At 39.0% G+C, this 17,078-nt stretch overlaps 1 protein-coding gene across 4 annotated transcripts in view; it reads left to right on the top strand.

Moving 5' to 3' along the window:
• Positions 1-17,078, top strand: part of TET1 (tet methylcytosine dioxygenase 1) — a 134,814-nt gene that overhangs the window by 90,177 nt on the left and 27,559 nt on the right. The window lies entirely within an intron of this gene.

The following is a 17,078-nucleotide window of genomic DNA, read 5'->3' as shown; positions in this document are numbered from 1 at the left end:
TTTCACATATAAGTGATATCATATGTTATTTGTCTTTCTCTTTCTGACTTACTTCACTTAGTACGATAATCTCTAGTTGCATCTATATCTTACTTTTATTAGTTATTTTGAAATTCTTTCTAATTCATTGTCTCATAGGGCCACCTTAATGAAGATCATACAATATTGAAGACAAAACCAAACTTTTTACAACATATTTCCAAAATTGTTTCTATGACTACTTTGAGTTTTCTAAATTTGAGGAGCTATAAGAAGTAAGAACTGGATTTAGCTTCTTTAGGAAGTTCTCAACTGAGAAACAGTATCGTATCAGGAGGATGTTCACATGCACAAGGATATTGACCAGTTTATTTGGAATTCTTGACCAAAGGATCATTTGGGGTGCTGTCCGATCATTTGTCAATCATGATGATGACTATAATAATGATAGTAAAATAATAACAACTACCTCTCGTTAAATATCAGAAACCATATTAAGAACCTGACATACATTGCCTCATAAATCCCTATAGAGAGACTCATGATTTCGGAAAAGGGAAAAGTCATTGTTTTTATGCCCATTAAATGCAAAATGGAGATAGGGTTGGAACCACGCTATTCCTAAAGCAAGACAATTGCCACATCCTTATGTATTCCAGCAGACTGTATGACTTGGTTATTTATTTATTTATTTTTGGCTGCACCACGCGGCATGCGGGATCTTAGTTCCCCAACCAGGGATTGAACCCATACCCCCTGCAGTGGGAGAGTGGAGTCTTAACCACTGGACCACCAGGGAAGTCTCTCTGGTAGGGTTTTGATTAGAATTGTATCCAATTGTATCAAACCAATTTGGGAGAATCCTAACCATTGGACTGCCAGGGAATTCCCTGTCTTGGTTACTTTTCAGCCTTTGGAGGGTGACAGCAGTGATGAGCACAAGATATGGGCACTGAACACTAAATATGTTAGAGTACTTTCAGTTTCTTCAATCTGTTTGGAGTGCATAGTCTTGTCAAAATATAAATGAACATATCAAGGCATTCTCCATATGTATAACACTACCCAGATAGTGATATAAATCTATCTAGCACCCCAGAAGCCTCCCTTTGGCCCCTCCCAGTTGGTAACTCCATGCAAAGATAACTACTATATAACCACTTCATTACTATACAGGTCTTTTTCATGATTTCTATACAACCAGAGTCATATAGAATGTACTCTTTTGTGTCTTATCTCCTTTCCCTCAACATTTATAGAACATGGGTTTAATGGCTGGAGCTCCAACAGCCAACTGGAACCATGAATTGACCTGATAATAGAAGATATGTACTAGAATGGGGAGAAGAAAGACAGGAGTCCGAGTCCCTGATGATACCAATAGAAGCGCTGTACAAACCTTAGGCTTCTTAAACCTGGATTTCTGTAACATGAGAGAATTTTTTTTCACTTCTTTAAAACCTGTTACTAGGCAGTCTTCTGTTACATTAAATAGAATCAAATCCCAAATAAGATACCTGCCTTCAATTTGCTCAATTTCCACAAAACATTCACCCACACAAGTCAGTCCCCACATGTAAGAGTTTTGGTGAAGATATATCTAAATGGTAGTCAGAAGAGTGATCTTTATTTTTATTTTTATATTTTATTCACTCTTGAGAAAGTTAAGACGGTCAATCCAAAACATTTAAAAGTAGGAAATAATACAGAAGGGCCATTTTATCTATTGGGTTATTAGGCTTCTCTTGATTTTTATAGAAGATCCTTTAGAAAATTGACTGTGATAAGTTGCAAATATATTTCCTCTTTGTCTTGTTTTTTTGGCTGTGCTGCACAGCATGCAGAATCTTACCTCCCAGACCTGGGATTGAACCCATGCCCCTTGCAGTGGAAGGGTGGAGTCTTAACCACTGGACCACCAAGGAAGTCCTTGTTTGTCATATTTTTTAACATACAGACTTTTTTAAATGAAACGAAATTTTAAAAAAATTTTTTTTAATTTTTGGCTGCATTGGGTCTTCATTGCTGCACACAGGCTTTCTCTAGTTGTGGTGAGCAGGAGCTACTCTTTGTTGTGGTGTGCAGGCTTCTCACTATGGTGGCTTCTCTTGTTGCGGAGCACGGTCTCTAGGTGCGCAGGCTTCAGTAGTTGTGGCACCTCTGTCTCAGTAGTTGTGGCTCGCAGGCTCAGTAGTTGTGACACATGGGCTTATTTGCTTTGCGGCATGTGGGATCTTCCCAGACCAGGGCTTGAACCCGTGTCCTCTGCATTGGCAGGCGGATTCTTAACCACTCTGCCACCAGGGAAGTCCCCAATGAGATGAAATGTTAAGTTAAATTTTTAATGGAAAACTTTGCTTTTATGACTTCAGTGTGTCTTAATTAGAAAAATCTTTACCACTTCTACCTTATAAATCTCGAATTTTCTTTTTATAATATTTTAATGATTTCATTTTTTTCTACACTTAACTGTTTTATTCATCTTGTGTGTAGAATGTTAGTCACAACTTAAGTTTTTTCAACTGGCTACCCAGCTACCCAACACCACTTAATTGTCTTTCTTCTCCCTACTGATTTGTATTTGTTTATATTAGTAGATTTTCTGTTCTGTCACATCATGTTATATATCAGCATCAAATTACTCTAATTATTTGGGTTTAAAAATATGTTTTAATATCTGATAGAGCTAATTCTTCAGAAATTTCCTAAATATTCTTGCCTTGTTTTTTTTTTCCGTATGAGTTTATGATCGCCTTGTCTATTTGCAAGAAATACCTTGTCGATTTTGGGGTTTTTTTGGTTTAAGATTTATTTTATTATTTATTTTATTTATTTTTGGCTGCGTCGGGTCTTAGCTGCGGCTCGCGGGATCTTGGTTGAGGCATGCAGAATCTTTCTTTTGTTGTGGTGCGCGGGATCTTTCGTTACAGCATGCAGGCTTAGTTGTGGCGTGCAGGTTATCTCTCTCTAGTTGTGGCATGCAGGTTATCTCTCTCTAGTTGTGGCATGCAGGCTCCAAGGCACATGGGCTTAGTTTCCCCCGCGCCATGTGGGATCTTAGTTCACTGACCAGGGATTGAACCCACGTCCCCTGCATTGTAAGGCAGATTCTTTACCACTGGACCAACAGGGAGGTCCCTCGATTTTGGTATTTTTATTGGAATCATATTACAGAGAGAATTTGGAGAATTTACATTTTTGATGTTAAGTCTTCCTGTCCTAAATGCTATACCTTTCCATTTGTTGATGCCTTCTTTTGTCCTTCAGGAGTGTTCTAAAGTTTTGTTCCCATAGAGTTTACGTGCTTCTTGTTTTCCAATTTATTTCTCTTATGTATTTCAGATGTACAATCATAATCTGTAATGACAAATTTATATTCTCCTTTCCAAATTTAAACTAGTAATTTCTTTTTTTCATTTAATACAGTTAGTCTAACATACTAACTCCAGGTTTATATTGCTTTAAATATGGTCTCATCTTTTTCCTCTCTTTAGTGGGAACCTTCCAGGGTTTTCTTCTTATGAATGGGTCATCAGGGAAGGCCTCATTGGGGAGAGAACTTTTAAGCTGAGGACTACTGAGTGACAAAAAGGAGCTGAGTATGCAAAGAATACCCGCAAGAATGCAAGGAAGAACATTCCTAGGCAGAGAAAACAGCAAGTACAAAGGTCAAGGAAGAGAGTACATTCTTTAATAATCTAAGAGGAGTCTAGTGAAGTTGAGGAGGTAGAGAATGGAAATCGGAGAAGGTAAAAAGGTAGGCAGAAGCCAGAGCCTGAATGGTTTTGTAGGCCATAGTGAATTTTAGTCCATGAATAATATGAAGCCTTTGAAGTATTTTAATTAGGGATGTGTTCTCTATCTGATTTATGTTTTATAAAGAGCATTCTAAGTAATTACTTGATAAGCTCAGTATTACTTCTCTGTTGCTGCTTTACAAATTACCCAAATTTAGTAGCTTTGAACAAAAAACATTTATTATCTAATCACTTTCGTGAGTCAGTAATCTCTGGGTAACTTAGTAGGGTGCTTCCAGAAGAGGTCTTTATCATCTCAAACTTGACTGGGGAGGAGGGTGCTGGAGGGTCCACTTCCCATGTCATTTGCAGGAGGCTTTAGTTCCTTGATAGCTGTTCACTAGAGGACTCACTTTCTTATCATAGGATTTCTTAAGTGTTTTCTCATGTCATAGCAGCTTGTTTTCCCCCAGAGTGAGTCAATCAAAATATAATAAGGAGGAAGTCACAATGTCTTTTATGACATTAACCTTGGAAGTAGCTACATTATTGAGCCTTATTTAGTGTGGGAGGGGACTATGCAGGGGCATGAATACCAGGTGGTGGTGATGATTGGGGGCATCTTGGAGACTGGCTATTACAAAGTTCAATATCTCTTCCTCACTAAAAATATCAATATGTTAAGGATACTACATTGACATTGTAAAATATAGCTATCTTAGCCCTATCTGATATATTTAATATATAATACATCTAATCTAATCTATCTTCCTTAGCCCTATCATCTCTAAAGGCAAAAAACTTTTATTTGTGAATCTTGATTCACAAAATAATGCTCTTAAGCAGCAACATTGTTCGTTATGGAATATATAAAAAAAAAAAGTTTGTAAAATATAAAGGTAGAGTTGACCTATGATTATAAATTGAGCACTCATCAAGCAACTACCCAGGTGAAAAATACAATTTTTCTAGGTTCCCAGCAGCCCCAAGAACCCCTCCATCCTAACTTTTGTGGTAATAATTTTCCTGCTTCCCCCCCGCCCCCCTTATGTATTTCTTAACGGTATGGTTACTGTTCTTTTGTGTTTTCCCCCACATACGACCTTGCATATTTGCAGAAATAAGTAGTAGGGATTGGTTCCCAATATTTGGCACTGATAGTTTACATAGGTTTGTTAATCTGTATCTGTTAGATATTTCTGAATATTTTACTTATTTGCCTTTAAGTAGCAAAGGGTGAAAATATGCTTATGGCAGCTGGCTTCCTCTTGAGTAAGTGACCCAAAAGAGCAAGGTGGCTGGGTTAAGTGGTAGGATTTTGGATGATTCTTCCCGCCGTTCAAACCTTCTCTAGCATAATAATAATTACACAGATAGAATTTTGATATATATATATATCAATACTTCTATTTTTTCTATGAAGACAAATATGAAATCTGCAGCATAAAGATTTTGGCAGCAACTTTCTGTTAAAGTCCTATTAATGGCTTAAGTCTTCTTAAGGGTTGCTAGGTATGTAAAAGATATATAGCATTTTCCATGAAGCAGCTATAGCAAAATTATTTTCTTACTTTACCTTTTGCAATTTTTCTTTCAGAATCTGGCTCTTTTCACAAATACAAAAACAATTCAGAGACAAGACTGAAATAAAGCATAGTTGCTAAGAACTTATGAAAATTTTGATATCTACTAATGACAATGCAAAAGAATCTTTTTTAAAATTAATTTATTTTTGGTTGCACTGGGTCTTCGTTACTGCACACGGGCTTTCTTTAGTTGCATCGACCTGGGGCTACTCTTCGTTGGGTGCGCGGGCATCTCATTGCAGTGGCTTCTCTTGCTGCGGAGCACGGGCTCTAGGCATGCAGCCTTCAGTAGTTGTGGCACACGGGCTTAGTTGCTCTGCGGCATGTGGGATCTTCCCGGACCAGGGCTCGAACCCCTGTCCCCTGCATTGGCAGGCAGATTCTTAATCACTGCGCCACCAAGGAAGCCCCATCTTTTTATATGTTTGTTTGTTTACTTATTTATGTGGGATCTTTAGTTGCAGCATGTGGGATCTAGTTCCTTGACCAAGGATCGAACCCAGGCCTGCTGCATTGGGAGTGCGGAGTGTTAGCCACTGGACCCCCAGGGAAGTCCGGCAAAAGAATAATCTTGATAACAAAACCAAGAATTAATTCTGTGTATCTGTGAAAAAAATAGGCATCATAAATGATTATATGTGTTAGAAAAATCATAATGTTAATCGAAGTTTATTTTTTGCAAAATTCCCAAGTTATTTTGCTTGTGCCTGGAGCAATGCCCAACACATATTCAGGACTCAATAAATTTTTGTTGAGTAAATGAATATAGAGCTTAAATAAGACTGTTATTGAATATTTTCAATTGGAATTGATATCTTGAAATAGTATTGCTCTGGTATACATTATTAGCTCTTTCCTGAGACATGGGCCATTGTAAGTATTAGAACTAATAGTCTTCTAAAGTTGTCCAATACAAATTTGAGCTCTTGAGGTTAAATAAAAAATAGAGCAAATGGTTAGGTTTCTCTATAGTCTACATTGTTTTTAGGACTTTATTATTTTGAATGACACTAGCACAATCAAGTCTTATATGGAGGGACTTCCCTAGTGGTTCAGTGGTTTAAGAATCCACCTGCCAAGGCAGGGGACATGGGTTCGATCTCTGGTCTGGGAAGACCCCACATGCCGCGGAGCAACTAAGCCCGTGCGCCACAACTACTGAGCCTGCACTCTAGAGTTTGCGAGCCACAACTACTAAGCCCGTGTGCCACAACTACTGGAGCCCGTGCACCTAGAGCCCATGCTCTGCAACAAGAGAAGCCACCACAATGAGAAGCCTTCGTGCAGCAATAAAGACGCAACGCAGCCAAAAATAAATAAATTTATTTAAAAAAAAAACTGAGCTCTCCATTTAAAAAAGTAAAAAGCGTCTTATATGGATACTTAATGCAGGAATGAAGAAAAAGGAGAGAGAGGAAATGAAGGTAAATCATTTTAAACTAAGGAATCTAATAAACCTTCAACTGGTAGATTGTATTGCTCCAAACTTTTCGTCTTGCATAGTTTACATTTGTCCTGTATTTGATATTAAACATTAACGTAAATCAGGCATCTTGTGACTTTATGTACATTTTCTCATCTCTGTGTGCAGACTTATGTGTAGAAATCATGGTTGAATTCTATCCTACTTTTTAAAAAATTTATTTATTTATTTTTGGCTGCTTTGGGTCTTCGTTGCTGTGCATGGGCTTTTCTCTAGTTGCGGTGAGTGGGGGTTACTCTATGTTGTGGCGTGTGGGCTTCTCATTGCGGTGGCTTCTCTTGTTGCGGAGCATGGGCTCTAGGCGCGCAGGCTTCAGTAGTTGGGGCGCATGGGCTTAGTTGCTCCGCGGCATGTGGGAACTTCCCGGACCAGGGATCGAATCTGTGTTGCCTGCATTGGCAGGCGGATTCTTAACCGCTGTGCCACCAGGAAAGTCCCTCTATCTTACTTTTATCATGCTGCCCTTGCCTCCTTTTCTTGAAGGGAGGTGTTAGGGTTAGGTCACACACAGAAAGCCTAAAAATAAATTATAACTGGGTAGCACAACTTTCTAAGCCAGTTTCACAATGTTTTGCCTTTGTTCTTAACACTTTTAATCTTGGAAATGTTTCCTTGCCAGGTAGTCATTAACACTCCTCCTTAACTGTTAGCCTTTGACAGACATTTGTGACTCTTCTCTGCCGTCACTTTGGATCTGGTCAGGGAGTAGTTACCTTGTTATTCAGTAGATCTTGGTCGAAAGGGTGATGTAGTTTCTTGGATACAGTAGGCTCTATTAACTCCCTGTACTACCCACCCCCACCCACCCCGCCCCAACTGAGCCTTTGAGATGATGACTGGAGTTGGGAGAAGAATTCAAACAGCAAGCTTCCCCAGATGGTTCCAGTGCTGAGCAATTCACACCAGGCCCCCAGTTCATGGGTTCCCCTATGTAGGATTGTATATTAGTCCATAGAGCAAGTGTGACAATGAGTATGTACAAGTGAATATTTTATTGCCTATTTGGGTGTGATGTGACCAGAGTTTTTGGGGTGAGGTGTAAACCAAGCTGAAGTATCGAAAAGTTTTAAAATATCTAACCTGGATTTATACATTTACATAATCTTCAAAGACTTCCCTTTTTTTATTCCTTTGTTCCAAGTTTCTGCCTAGTATCTGCCTTGGTTGTCTTCACCCTGTACCATGGTACTGCTTATTTCTGTGCCCAAATCAGGCACCTCTTTGTGTATTACCATGTCAACATAATAAAGGGGTAGTTGGTGTCCTGGGCTACTTGTTTGCTGTCTGTAAAATCTTGCTAATGTGAAAAAAACATTTTATACTTCAGTGATCAAAATTAGGCAAAAGCCGAGAGGTTGATGCTATCAGTTGACGTTAAACTGACTTACATTTTTCACTGTCCTTGTTTTTCTTTTGTTATAAAACGTTTTTCTTCACTTAATCCTACTGTCCACTAATGTACCATTAGAACTACTTTTATGTTCGCTTGCTTGCTTATAAAGTTCTTTTTTTCGCTGCGTGCAGCCTTTCTCTAGTTGTGGTGAGTGGGCTTCTCCTTGTGGTGGCTTCTCTTGTTGCAGAGCACGGGCTCTAGGCGCACGGGCTTCAGTAGTTGTGGCTCTCAGGCTCTAGAGCGCAGGCTTAGTAGTTGTGGCGCATGGGCTTAGTTGCTCCGCGGCATGTGGGATCTTCCCGGATCAGGGCTTGAACTCGTGTCTCTTGCATTGGCAGGCGGATTCTTAACCTCTGTGCCACCAGGGAAGTCCCATAGAGTTCATTTTTTAAGGAAACTTTTTATTGAACTATAATATACACAAAGAAAGTACACAACTCACAACTGTGTAGCACATTGAAGTTTTACAAAGTCAAACCATCCAGATCAAGAAATAAATTATCACCACCACCCCAGAACACCCCGTATGCACCTAATCATCACCACCACCACCCCCAAAGGTTGAAGTTCATTAACTATAATATATAGGCGGATTTAAATGGATGATTTTGGTTTTGTTGGGGGGGGGTGGCCACCATCATTTGTGTTGAAAATTTAACCCTACTTTTCTCTCACATGGGTATGGATAAGCTCAAAAGTGATCTCTCTTTGGTAATATACCGGACACTTGACATAAACGTTGCTCCTAGCTGTGATTCTAGCCAAGTCCTTCTGTGGAGCCCAGATTTTTATTGGAGCTGATGTAGGACCCTAGTCACTGCTCCATCTTTAGAGCTAAGATTGTATTACAATGATTATTTTATTTGCTCTTTTTTTTAAGTAACATAGTTCTGTAATGTTTATACAATTATTAAATTTAAATTTTAAACTAAAATTAAATTCAGTGTTCATTTGAAGTATCCAATCAGAAATTAAAGTTCCATATTAAATTAAGATTAAATTTTAAAAGTCTATTATTTTTAAAACACATCTTAGTTTTACCCTCTGAGATGATAATTAGCAATTTTGGGTATACCCAAACTAAGAGCTAGGGTGTTAAAAATTGCAATTAAAAATTATGGACAACTGCTGAAGCATGTTAAGCAGAAGAGTGACAGTCAGTAAAACTTCTGGTAAAAACTTTTTATTCTACAACTTCCTAAATTTGAAGAAAGTTTGATTAAATGAACATAGGATTGTTTTCGAGCACAGGCTACTCAAGAGTTTTTGATTCTCTTTGCATACTGAAATAGAATATATACCTCAATTTTTTATGGGTTGTTTGAATGCAGTATTAGAAATTATAAAAAAGGCTTCAAAGAAATTGCTTAATGTAAAAAAAGGCTGAAAAAGGATGGATTCTTCCCAAATTCTTAATTTATAATACTTAGTAAAGAATAAATCTTTTTCTTGTTGTTAAAAACATTTTTACTATAAAAAATTAATCTACTGGTGAAATTTATTTTGTCATTGTTTACCTAGTAAGTAAAAAGTCAATATCTCGGGACTTCCCTGGTGGCGCAGTGGTTAAGAATCTGCCTGCCAATGCAGGGGACATGGGTTCGAGCCCTGGTTCTGGTCCAGGAAGATCCCACATGCCGTGGAGCAACTAAGTCTGTGTACTGCAACTACTGAGCCCACACGCCAAGAGCCCGTGCTCCACAACAAAAGAAGCCATAACAGCAAGAGGCCACGACAATGAGAGGCCCACACACTGCAACAGAGTAACCCCTGCTCACTGCAGCTAGAGAAAGCCCACAAGCAGCACCGAAAACCCAACGCAGCCAAAAAAAAAAATCCACTTAATTTTCCACATGTCCTTTTTTTTTTTTCACTCCCTAAATATTTATTTATTTATCTGCTTGCACCTGGTCTTAGTTGTGGCAGGCGGGCTCCTTAGTTGCAGCATGCATGTGGGATCTAGTTCTCTGACCAGGGATCGAACCCGGGTCTCCTGCATTGGGAGCTCAGAGTCTTAACCACTGCACCACCAAGGAAGTCCCATGTACATGTCCATTTTTGTTGACATTGTTCATTGACCCATTAGGTTAGACCATTGCTGGGCTGGTACTGCCTTTTTTGCTATGGTTTTGTAGAAAAGTTTTTTTTGTTTTTTTTTGTTTTTGCGGTACGCGGGCCTCTCCCTGCTGTGGCCCCTCCCGTTGTGGAGCACAGGCTCCGGATGCGCAGGCCCAGCGGCCATGGCTCACAGGCCCAGCCTCTCCGCGGCATGGGGGATCCTCCCAGACCGGGGCACGAACCCGCGCCCCCTGCACCGGCAGGCAGACTCCCAACCACTGCGCCACCAGGGAAGCCCTAGAAAAGTTTTAAATTTAGAAGGACATTTCCCTCTCAGTTGTTTAAAAAATCTTTTTCATGACTTAATGTTCCTTTAATCTTTCATATGAATTTTAGAAACAAGCTAAATATATCTTAGAATGGGGAGTAGATTAGTGGCTAGAATTAAAATCTTTTAATGTCTAACCTTCCATCTAGGAACAGCTTAATTAAGATTTATTTACATGCATTTCCCTTAAGATAATCCTTACAGCTATGTTTAATTTAAGCTGTAAACCAAACTTCTATTTAGTTATTGCTGGTATATATTAAAGCTGTTGAGTCCTCAACAGTTATAAGGAGCCACCTGTTTTACTCTCTTTAAAAATACAGTAGAGGGGCTTCCCTGGTGGCGCAGTGGTTGAGAGTCCGCCTGCCGATGCAGGGGACACGGGTTCGTGCCCCGGTCCGGGAAGATCCCACATGCCGCGGAGCGGCTGGGCCTGTGAGCCATGGCCGCTGAGCCTGCGCGTCCGGAGCCTGTGCTCCGCAACGGGAGAGGCCGCAGAGGTGAGAGGCCCGCATACCGCAAAAAAAAAAAAAAAAAAAAAAAAAAAAATACAGTAGAGGGCTTCCCTGGTGGCGCAGTGGTTGAGGGTCCGCCTGCCGATGCAGGGGACACGGGTTCGTGCCCCGGTCTGGGAAGATCCCACATGCCGCAGAGCGGCTAGGCCCGTGAGCCATGGCCGCTGAGCCTGTGCGTCCGGAGCCTGTGCTCCGCAAGGGGAGAGGCCACAACAGTGAGAGGCCCGCCTACCGCAAAAAAAAAAAAAAAAAAAAAAAAAAATACAGTAGAGTTTTCTTTGATTCTCTTGAATTTTCTAGAAAGAATTTTCTATAAAAAATAATTGTCTTCCAATTATAATACCACTTGTTTCTTTTCATTTTTTTTATCACATTGTCTATTTGATCTAAATTCTCACATTTAATCCTAGTTTTCAGAAGTAATAGTTTGATTAGCCTTTGTATGTTCAAATATCTGCAGGTACCAGCAAATGTAGTAGTAATTCTGATCCAACAAACCAAATGCTGTGTTTCCAAAATAACAATTACAAAGTCTATATACCAGTAAGGGAAATTAGTGATTATAGTAGAAGATAATTAAATGTCAGTGTGTACCATTCATTGACACTATGAATATTTTTTGTTTTGTACAAAGCAAGAATGCATATATCTAATTTTCTCTGGATTTTGGAGGCAGGGGAATTAAAAAGCTACTTTACTTTTTCTGTTACCTATATAAATATACTATGGCTAGAAGCTGAGTTTGCCTGCTATAGTGGAAACTGCTCTTGGTCTTTGAGACCCTTCTTTCTATGCCCTAAGAATGTAAAAATATTGTTACCTACAGTTACCTCCTTATAAATTGCAAGAGTAACTTTGTTTCTCCTCTCCACCAGTTTTTATATCCTTAGTAAAATATGGTCCTAAACCACTAGACCACTAGAGTTTATTTAGAATATCCCAGGTTATCACTCTTGATCCTGGTCTATCTTGCCTTAAGATCTCCCTGTGGGGAATTTAAATAGGTTGTCCCCAGGGTAACAGATATAGTTTACAATGTACTTTTCAGAGCTATACATAAAGAGGCTGTTGAGGCAAAACAATTTATAACCCAGGACAAGGGGACTCCATGATAGAAATGCTAAGAAATCTTTTCCTAATGATCATCAGACTGATTTTTTTTTTTTTTTTTTTTTTTTTTTTTGCGGTACGCGGGCCTCTCACTGTTGTGGCCTCTCCCGTTGCGGAGCACAGGCTCCGGACTCACAGGCCCAGCGGCCATGGCTCACGGGCCCAGCCGCTCCGTGGCATGTGGGATTTTCCCGGACCGGGGCACGAACCCGTGTCCCCCATCGGCAAGCGGACTCTCAACCACTGCGCCACCAGGGAAGCCCTTGATCTATCTTTTGTCTCCACTTCTCTGAAGGTACTATCACAATGATCACTAATACCTTAACTGCCAAAGAAAGTCTAGATCCTCAAAACCTTTCTTCAGCTGTTCAAACTGTTGATTACACTCCTTCTCGGTAACATAGCTTTCCCCAAAAGATCACTCCTCAGTAACTCAAGTCGGCAGCCTATCTATAATATGCCTTCTTAGGTGAAGAAGGCATGGCCATACGTCGTGTCATCCATGTGCTAGTTACTACTCCCCATCACTTGCCCCTTGAAAATGGCACGTAGAGGAAACAAAGAGGGAGGAACCAAGAGTAACTTTTGGAGACGGGGTTCCAGGAAGGACTTTGGGGAGGTGTTGAACTTTGAGCTACATCTTGAAAACAGAACAAGCATTATCTTTATGTCAGAGATTTCAGAAATAGAACCAATTATGTATAATAATTTAATAAAGGGAGTCTTATAATCACAGAAGCCATCTGGTATGGATACAACTGGCGGAATTCTTCCTTAAATGACACCCTTGCCTTGTAGGCTGGTTTTCCAAGAATATTGGAATTGCCTTTGTACTATCTTTTTTCTGGTGGCAAACTCTTTTTCAGTCTTCTAAGAAGGGTCTCCTCCATGAAGCCTTTCCACTCTCTCCAAACAGAAAAGAGTATGACCCTACTTTTCACCCTTATTCATACAAACCTCTCACAAGTGTCTTATATTCTCCCCTAACAATATCACAATAGAAAAATGCATTGCTGATATTTTCTCCATTAATGGAAATGACCCTTTACATTCAATTTTGGGTTTCACTTATGGTATTATTTGATCAGCTTCCCAGGTAATTATAATTTTCAGCATATCATGTTTAGGCAGAGTAATATCTTGCTAACCTGACAGTATTTTGGACCTGGCTACTAATTGCTTTATCTAAATTCATATACTTAATTTATATCAATTTATTTCTGACATCTAAAACAATACACATTGAATATTCATTGCCACACAGATTGAGTATAACCGAAAAGAGAGATATTCCCCCATTGTTCATTCCTCAGGTTATACAAAGATATACTTGTTGCTCTTACATTGTTTCTGACAGTGGCCTTTTTTTTTTTTTTTACTTTATTTATTTATTTTTAATTAATTAATTTATTTATTTAGGCTGTGCCGGGTCTTAGTCGTGGCACAAAAGATCTTTAGTTGTTGCATGCAGAATCCTTAGTTGTGGCATGTGGACTCTTAACTGCGCCATGCATGTGGGATCTAGTTCCCCAACCAGGGATCATACTCGGGGCCCTAGCAGTAAGAGCACAGAGTCTTATGCCCTGGACCACCAGGGAAGTCTATTTTAAAAATTATTTTATTTTTCAGCTCTTGGACCATGTATCCTTTTTTTAAAATTTATTTTATTGAAGTATAGTTGATGTGTAATGTTGTGTTAGTTTTGGGTATACAGCAAAGTGATTCCGTTATACATACATATATACATTTTTTTTTTCAGATTCTTTTCCATTATGGTTTATTACAAGATATTGAATATAGTTCCCTGTGCTATATAGTAGGACCTTGTTTATCCATTCTATATATAATAGTTTGCATCTTTTGTTTCTCCTAATCCCAAACTCCCAATCCATCCCTCCTCCACCCTCTCTCCCCCTTAGCAACCATAAATCTGTACTCTATGTATTTGAGTTTATGTCTATTTAAGTCTGTGAGTCTGTTTCTGTTTTGTAAATAAGTTCATTTGTGTCATGTTTTAGATTCCACATGTAAGTGATATCATATGGTATTTGTCTTTCTCTTTCTGACTTACTTCACATGGTATGGTAATCTTTAGGTCCATCCATGTTGCTGCAGATGGCATTATTTCATTCTTTTTAATGGCTGAGTAGTATTCCATTGTGCGTGTGTGTGTGTGTGTGTGTGTGTGTGTGTGTGTGTATCTCACATCTTTTTTATCCATTCATCTGTCAATGGACATTTAAGTTGTTTCCATGTCTTGGCTATTGTAAATAGTGCTGCTATGAATATAGGGGTGCATGTATCTCTTTGAATTATAGTTTTGTCTGGATATATGTCCAGGAGTGGGATTGCTAGATCATATGGCAACTCTATTAGTTTTCTGAGGAAGTTCCATACTGTTTTTCATAGTGACTGCACCAATTTACATTCCCACCAACAGTGTAGGAGGGTTCCTTTTTTCTACACCACCTCCATTATTTATTATTTGTAGACTTTTTAATGATGGCCATTCTGACTGGTGTGAAGTGGTACCTCATTGTAGTTTTGATTTGCATTTCTTTAATAATTTGCAAAGTTGAACATCTTTTCATGTGCCTGTTGGCCATCTGTATTCCATTTTGGAGAAATGTCTTTAGCTCTTCTGCGCATTTCGTGATTGGCATGTTTGGGTTTTTTTGTTGTTGTTGTTATTGAGCCGTATGAGCTATTTGTATATTTTGGAGATTAATCCTTTGTTGGTCACATCGTTTGCAAATATCTTCCATTCAGTATATTGTCTTTTCATCTTATTTATGGTTTCCTTTGCTGTGCAAAAGCTTATAAGTTTGATTAGGCTCTTTAGAAACTTACTGTTCATTTTCAGCTACTTTTCAAAATTGAGAGCATAAGGTCTTCATTTCCTTCTCCAGATTAGTTTGCAGCAGTATTTTTTTCCTTGTTAGTTGCTTTTGATGTTAATTTCTCTAGAAATTATAGGAGGATTTGATTAGACACAGCTTTAGTAGCTACCCAGAACTCTTTTGCTCAAATAATTTTGATGATAATTTAGAGAAAATAGAAAATGCAGGATTTAAACTCAGGAGAGAAATAGTGATAGCAATACAATGGATTTTAAATACAAATTTTAATCAGAAAAGTTGCATCTAATACATTAATTAATGAGAATGGCTTTTTCTGTGGAAATCCTACTTCAGTTTTCTCTGTGATACAAAGTATTGAAATGTAGTGGTCACAGGGATAAATACTAAGTATGGGAATAAATTCTCAGAGCATACCAATCTCCAATCACTGGTCACTTTGATTTCAGCTGCTGTTTACACTCTCAGCATCATCTCTAAATGTATGAGTGTCCTATCTTAAGTTAACAGTAAAATATGTTAGAGTAGCCAGAATAATCTTGAGAAAGAAGAGCAAAGTTGGAAGACTCACGGTTCCATATGGCCAGGCAATTCCACTCCTAGGTATATACCCAAGAGAAATGAAAATGTGTCTATATAAAAACTTATTACATGAATGTTGATAGCAGCATCAGTCATAATAGCAAAAGTTGAAACAATCCAAATGGCAACCAATGAATGGATAAACATAAAATTGAATATCCATGCAATGGAATATTATTTGGCAATAAAAAGGAATGAAGTACTGATAAATACTATAAACATGAATGAATATTATGCTAAGTAAAAGAAGCCAGAAACAAAAGATCACATGTTAGAGGATTCCATTTATATGAAATGTCCCAAATAAGCAAAACTTACAGAAATACAAAGGAGGAGTAATGGTGGCCAAGAAAAGAGAGAAATTTGGCATGAGTGCTAATGGGGTTCTTTTCAGAGAATGAAAATGTTCTAAAATTATATATTGGTGGTAATGGTTGGCCAACTCTGAATGTACTAATAACCATTGAATTGCATACTTTGAAAGGATGAATTTCATGATATTTAAATTACGTTTCAATAAAGCTGATATCAAAAGACAAGTGGATGGTGGGACTTTCCTGGTGGCGCAGTGGTTAAGACTCCGCACTCCCAATGCAGGGGGTCTGGGTTTGATCCTTGGTCGGGAACTAGATCCCACATGCAAGCTGAAACTAAGGAGCCCACCTGCCACAACTAAGAAGCTGGTGGGCTGCAACTAAGTAGCCCCCCTGCCACTAAGACCTGATGCAACCAAATAAATAAATACATATTAAAAAAAAAAAAAAGACAAGTGGATGGTATTTACAAAAGCCATTTATTTAAAACATTCTTGGGCTTCCCTGGTGGCGCAGTGGTTGAGAGTCTGCCTGCCGATGCAGGGGACACAGGTTCGTGCCCCGGTCCGGGAAGATCCCACATGCTGCGGAGCAGCTGGGCCCGTGATCCACGGCCACTGAGCCTGCGCGTCTGGAGCCTGCGCTCTGCAACGGGAGAGGCCACAACAGTGAGAGGCCCGCGTACCGCAAGAGGGAAAAAAAAAAAAAGATGTGGTGTATTTATACAACGGAATATTACTCAGCCATTAAAAAAAAAAGACCAATAAAAAAATATATATATTTTTTTAAAACATTCTTCATTCCAACATTATTCAATCTGGGTTATGATTTTAGCACAAGTCCTAAAAGAATGTGTGGTGTTTCACAGATATAACAATTGCATCGCATGTAATATAAGAATAAATATTAAAAAGTGACAGGACAGTAGTCATGATCATTACATTACTCAGATGTTTGGGTGCATCATTTACCATCTAAAGTAAATGTCGGGCTTCCCTGGTGGCACAGTGGTTAAGAATCCGCCTGCCAATGCAGGGCCCTGGTCCAGGAAGATCTCACATGCCACAGAGCAACTAAGCCCGTTCATGCACTCTAGAGCCCGTGAGCCACAACTACGGAGCCCGTGTGCCTAGAG

This window comes from Mesoplodon bidens (genome assembly GCF_964165515.1).
Source record: "Mesoplodon bidens genome assembly, chromosome: 1".
Classification (NCBI taxonomy): Eukaryota; Metazoa; Chordata; class Mammalia; order Artiodactyla; family Ziphiidae; genus Mesoplodon; species Mesoplodon bidens.
The sequence above is the reverse complement of the archived record's forward strand: the minus strand, read 5'-3'. Positions and strand labels throughout refer to the sequence as shown.